We start from the raw sequence: 6,666 nt of genomic DNA on the forward strand, positions 1-6,666 counted from the left end.
TTCGCATCCCGCAACACATCAAACTTCCACTGCCGGAAATGCTTCTTGAAAAGGTCATCCAGATACTTCCACAACTTCTCATTGGTTTCATCAACATCCCAATGAACCTAGATTAATGCCAATAACAATAAATTAGTAATTTAAAAAATACTACTTTAAAAAAAAATTATTATACATTATTTAACAATAAATTAGTAATTTAAAAAATACTACTTTTTAACAAAAATAATTATACATTATTTAATAAAAAATTACGGATAACTCCCCCAGCATGGACTTCTTCAACTCCTCAGGGACCCTTTTCTAAGACTCAAACTAGGCAGAACATTCCCTCTGCACCAAACCCCCAATATCAAACCTAAGTTCGGCGTACGCATCATCCATACTTTTGTCTTCAAAGTAGGGCACTTGCTTACGTTGGTACCTCTCTACTCGCAATACAATCTTCCTTTTGTGAGAGCCTTTTCCCGAATCAACCATTACCTTTGAAACAAAATCTTTGAAAATTAGGGTTATGAAATTATGTTTATATAGCACGTGGAACACTTCATCGTGCAAATTGGTTTATTTGTCACGCAAAATGTGTTACAAATGCGCAGTAAATGGAAGTGGTTGGAAGGCATTTGACCGTTTCAATGAAACTTTGCGCGACGAATATGTGGAAATTTTCATCAGGCAAACATTTGGCGGAAAAAAAAAATTTCCTGCGTTTTCTTGTGCTACTACAATGAGTATTCGTTGCGTGAAGTATTCTTGAGCGACAAATACTTTCGTCACATAAATTTTTTTTTCTTTCCTGCCTTTTTTGCGCAACGAATATCTTTTTTCGTCGCACAAGCTATTTTTTCTACGAGTGTAAACAATATTTTCACCTTTGAAACATACCTACTTTCCTTTACCCATGACGACAAAAAAGTAAAAACTAACATGACGACAAAAAAGTAAAAACTAAGCTTTAAGATTTCTTAATCTATAAGTAAAATGTTTTGGTCACAATCCAATGTTTGGTCCATCTGATATCTTGTTGTCACAGCCTAAGATGTTCACCATTGGCTTTATTATCGAAGATACCACAACAAACATATGTCTCCACGCATGATCATTTTCAATGTTTAAAAGAATCTTTGACCCATCATTTTCAATAATACAATGTTTCTGGTGATTTTGGCTTCAATAATACAATGTTTGAACCATAAGGTCGATCGAGCAATATAACTATGAAGAATATCAAAGTCTTTTCAAAGGTAAAATTAAAGTTCATTTCCTCCTGTGAAAAAACTGTAGAGTAAATGAATGTTAGGCGGTGTTTGACATATTTTTCTTGAATCTAATTTTTTTTTTTTTAAGCTAATGAGAACTAAGTGATTTAGTCACATTTATCATTTTTGTTTTTACATTGAATACCAAATATCTTTAGCCACTATCTTTCTCTATAAATTTAGTTTGTACCTTATTTATTTTCTCACTACGCAATCTGATGTATGATCAAGCTAACTAAAGGTATTCTTTTCAACCGTTTCAGTTTGTATGTCGCTTTTTGACTTTATCAACATAAAATCTAATAGAAAATCATTTAGTCAGGTAACTCAAGGGCTAAATTTGTAGCAAAGACCTTCGAAGAATGAAAATATAAGGGATGCTTCTAATCATGAGACCACATTGGTGGAGAAAGAAGAAAAGAAACCAAATTTTCTTCCATGGTATGTATTACTGACTAGTCTGAAAAATTAATAGTTAGATCTTGCATCTATGAATTCAATACATTTTTGCAACAGTTAAATCTTGTATAAAATTTGTATTACTAAATGGTACAAGCCGAACCTAAAATAAAATGCAAAAGTTTAAAATAGTGACTAGCACTTATAAATAATTGACTAAAGGTGATACCTACAAAAAAAGATTATAGAGGTGTTGTTCTTTTTATTTGCAGTAAATAAATTTTATTATTATTTTTATTAAAGGAGCCAACTACCATAAAACTAGAAAAAATATACTATATAATAAATTGGATCTTGAGCCACAACATTTAGGCTTAAAATCTTCTGTACTGAAGATTTGTGCCCAAAAAAATGCCAGTCGTACGTCCCACTTAGGCTTAAAATCTTCTGTACTGTAAATAAGAACCCGTAATGGTGTAGTCGTGTACATTTGACAAAATGCGAGTAAATGCACAAAATATAAAGATAAGACTCAAGATTATATGGAACCCAATTGTGGTTTTTGGTCGAATAGATAGATTCCGTCAACTTCTTGCTGTCGTGGTTTTCATTCTTGACTAAAATTCCAATTGTAGACATTAGCTAACCAGAAAGTGATCGAAACTTTGGCTTATATTCTTAGTAAAGCAACATAAACACATGTGGGACTCTAACAAAGAGAATAACTTGGACAAGTGGCCAAGTAGTAAAGGGGAGCTTTGTGAGTGGAACTTCTTTCATATATATTTTTCCGTCACTGAGTGGAAGTTTCTTTCACTGCTCCTTAAGTGAGTCCCATGCGAATGCGAAAGGTGGGAATATATGAGCCAAATTCCTTAAAATAGAGAAACAGAAACCTTGACAAATAGCCCTCATAGCTATGGCTCCAACTCGATTATTTCCTGTAGTAATTATTGTACTTCACTAACTTCCAAACAAGGAAATCACTTGACTTACTTTGGTTATTAGGGGATCTAAAAAAAGTCTAAAACAGTTTAGGTGAATTACCCATTGCACACTGCAAAGAAAAAACATGTAAAATGAACTTTAAATGGTCTAAACTATGGTAACTAATTAATATCAACCATATAATACGTTTCGACAGTATGATTAGAATGTTTGTTTTCCTAGATTTCAGTTGTTATCTCTGATGGTTTTTGTTTATATGGCCACACTAACCCTCATTTTCATGGCCACATTGACAGAGAAAAAAGAAAAAAATAGAGTGAAGACCAACTAGCCTTTAAATTAGGGAATTGTTATTGACACTTTAAAAATTTTATATTTAGAAGGAAAAAAAAATACTCTAAGGAGGAATGCACAATTAGATTTCAGAGTGCCAATAATTGTTCTCTCAAATTATTGTGTGTGTGTGTGTTTTTTTTTTTTTTTGTCAAACGATAAATTTTGTGCTTCCCAAATTATTGTGTTTTGTTCTTTTATTTTGTTGCTTTTCTTATTGTGATTTATGGCTTATAATTAGAGTGTTGGATACAAATCTGGAAGTGGCGATCAACCGAACAAACGATCAAAAGAAAAAAAGAAGCAACATGGGGAGTTTCTGGCAGTAGCGAACATTCGGTGGTGTTTCGACCTGCCTGTATGGACAGAAAGATTAAGGTTTCTTGGCTCGTGCTTCCTTTTTCGTTTTGGATTCCTATTTGGGATGGGCTTCACAATTCTTAGATATATTTTCTGCTTGGTGGAGAAGTTTTGTTAATGGGTAAATTACATAGTAACCCCTCAGGTTTGAGGTCTATTACAATCTCATACAACATCTTTAAAACATTTCACTTTCATACCTCATGTACTATTTTATTTCAAAATAATACCTCCGTTACATTTTCCATCCATTGATCCATTAAGCACTAACGTAGCTACCACATTTGTGCCACGTGGCTGCCAAATATGTGCCACGTGGTAAAAAAAATTTAATTTTTTAATTTTTTTTAAACCTGAATCTTCTAAATAAATTTTAAAAAAAAGACCAAAAACCAAAAACAAAAGCTGAAACACACCTCCCCGCAACCCCCACTTTGTCTTCCCTCCCTCCTTCCCCCACCCAAACTATAACCCAGAAGAAGAAGAAGAAAAAAAAAAAAACCATCTTCACTTTCCCCGACCCCCCCTTCCTTGCAACCCACCCCTTTCTTCCCCCTCCCGTCTTCCCTAAACCCACCACACCCATCCTCCACGTCCTCCTCCGCACCCACCCTCGCACCTACCCTCCGCACCAACCCTATTCCCTTTTGGTTTTTGGGTGGACGTCACCGTTTATGACTCATTCGTGTGGCAATTTGGTTTGAGTCAATTTGTGAGTTTGTGAGTTAGAGAGTAATTTGGAAGAGACTACTCCATTTGTTTTAGGTTATCTATCCGTTTGGTATAGGGTTTGCAATTCGTAAGACTCGGTTTGTGAAAGTTAAACACTCATTTGTAATATCTGTTTATTTAGTGAAATTCCTCGTTGTGCTTTGCCCTTGGACACAAGCTTTATGCCGAACCACGTTAATCTTCTATGGTCTGACGCATCAGATATAACAAGGAAGCTCGACCATTATTCATTGGCTAGAAAACACCTAGCAAACCCTAGAATTCTCTAGGAAGAAGGAGATAAGAAACTCCAATTTGATTGATAATATGAATAAGATTACAAACCTAAGGCCAAGATTACCTATTTATAATGTTCTTAACCTACAAACCTTTGGAAACCAAATAAAAAAGGAATTAAACAAATAACAAAATATTATAAAGATCCTAAAATATTAAAATTTTGTTTTCGTAGATCTCGTCGTTCTCTTTGAATCCATATATTACAGGCCCAAAACAGACATGCCAAACCAAGTTGCGTCAATACAGATAATTCGAAAAGCCTAAAATATTCACTTTCATAATATGGCAACAGTACATAACCTATAAACACATTGTTTCGGCCTGAATTCTACATTTCGGCCGAGTTGATGTTCGGGTTGAGTTGATTATTGTCAGCCCATATATGAGGTTATGAGTTGATAGGGATTTTACCACCTACAAAAGTAGGGATAAAAACACTTTAAAATACTTGCAAGAGTATAAGGTTATCTTAGTATAGCAGCTCAAGCAAAGTTGATCTCCACAGGGATTGAATGAATAATTTATGTTAAAACCAAATCTTAATTAATTATTTGAAAACAAAGTTTGGAAGAGGGTGGTTTTATGACCTAAAATATTGAAAACGAATTTAATTAAAAACAATTAAATAAATTGGGAAAATAAATAAAACAAAAGAAAATAGTTTTGAAAATAAATTTGAGCACTAGGGTTCCGCTGTCACCTTAACAATCCTATGTAGTTCTTCCAATTACTTATGAATTACACATGTATATTTTGAAGGTTAGGTTTTCCTAAAGTATGCCCTACTTGGAACCTCCAACATAGAACATATATCTAACATGCAACCCGTCCGTGGCTTCCAGATTGAATGTGAACATGCAAAACTCATTAAGTTTTGTGAAATCCTTTTGAAAAACCATACAACCCTTAAGACGTGTCGTCCATCCTAAGAGGTTACACATATTAACCACAAGAAGCCTTACTCAATTCCAGGGACAACCCTCCGCCAAAATTGCATCAAATTACTTTTCTAAATATCCTAATAGTGGCCAATCACTAAGACAATTAGATAGTTTAAAGCACAGTGATTAATAATTCAAAACCTGCATGCATAATATCATCAGTAAATTGAAAAGAAACTACATATTCTTGCTAAGGCTCGTGGCCTCGCCCTAGCAAATGAAACTAGTTACGAATAATCATAAAACAAAATATTATTTAAAAACATGGATAGAAAACACCTTGAAAATAAACTTGAATTGTCAAAAGCTCTCTAAAGCCATAATGCGTGTGTTCTCCCCCTATGTTGTGTACCGAACCCTAATGGCTAACAAGCGTTATTTATACTACTACAAAGTAAAACCCTAAAAGGTCTTAGAATAAAATTAGGAAACCTAATAAATAGAAATAAAATAGGACAGATAATCCTAATTTAAAATTCGCCCAAAAATCTGCATAGCCACGTTTTAGATCCAAATCAGCTCCAAAACTGGCCCAAAATAGCTAGATCTAACGTTTGGACTATTCTGAACACTTCTCCAGAAGGCCACGAACCCATCTGAAGTCATCTCGGGCTCCAAAAACACAGTTTAAGTCCAGAAACATCACTTTCCAGCAACACGCACTGCTCATTCATTTAATCTCTAGAAAATAACCGCTTGGTAGAAATTTCTGAGATTTTGACACGAACAAGCTAAGGAACACAAGAACGTCCTCCAATTTGAATCACTCAAAATTCGTCTGTTTGGTCATGTTTTGCTCCAGAGGAAGTCGAATGTCCTATGTTGAAAATATATAACAAGGTATGAAAATTCTACCAAAATAACCAATAAATTAATACTAAGATTAGGGTAAAATATATAGTATAATATCGACTTATCATGAGTCTTGGCCCAGTAGTAGAGCAGTAGTAGTTCATTTGAGTTCTAGGTGAATCGAGATTTCTTAAAAGATTAGGATTTGATTATGGTTCGGTCGAGTCCTGCACAAAGTAGGACTGTGAGGATGAATATAGGGATGTGTCGAAGAGTTTCAGTACTATTAGAATTCTATAACTCAAACTTGGGCATCAAGGACTTTGTTCCTATAAATACAAGAGGATTTGCAATGTAGAAGGGACCTTCAACTCAACACACAAATTAACACTTTGTGAAACCTCTCATCCTGTAGAGAAAACTAACTTGTTCACCATCCGTCAACACAAATTCTAACTGGATGAAAGAGTTTGGGTTTGCAGTCGACAATGACAATCAACTAGATAGACGGAGCTAGAGTTAAAGAATCAGTTTGCCTTAGGAGTCCTGGCTATCTAGTTAAACCGGGGTTCACTCAAGTGCAACTGATTATTTATCTTAAGTCTCAGTCAGATTCTTTCGCC

Source organism: Malus sylvestris, chromosome 15, assembly GCF_916048215.2.
Source record: "Malus sylvestris chromosome 15, drMalSylv7.2, whole genome shotgun sequence".
NCBI lineage: Eukaryota > Viridiplantae > Streptophyta > Magnoliopsida > Rosales > Rosaceae > Malus > Malus sylvestris.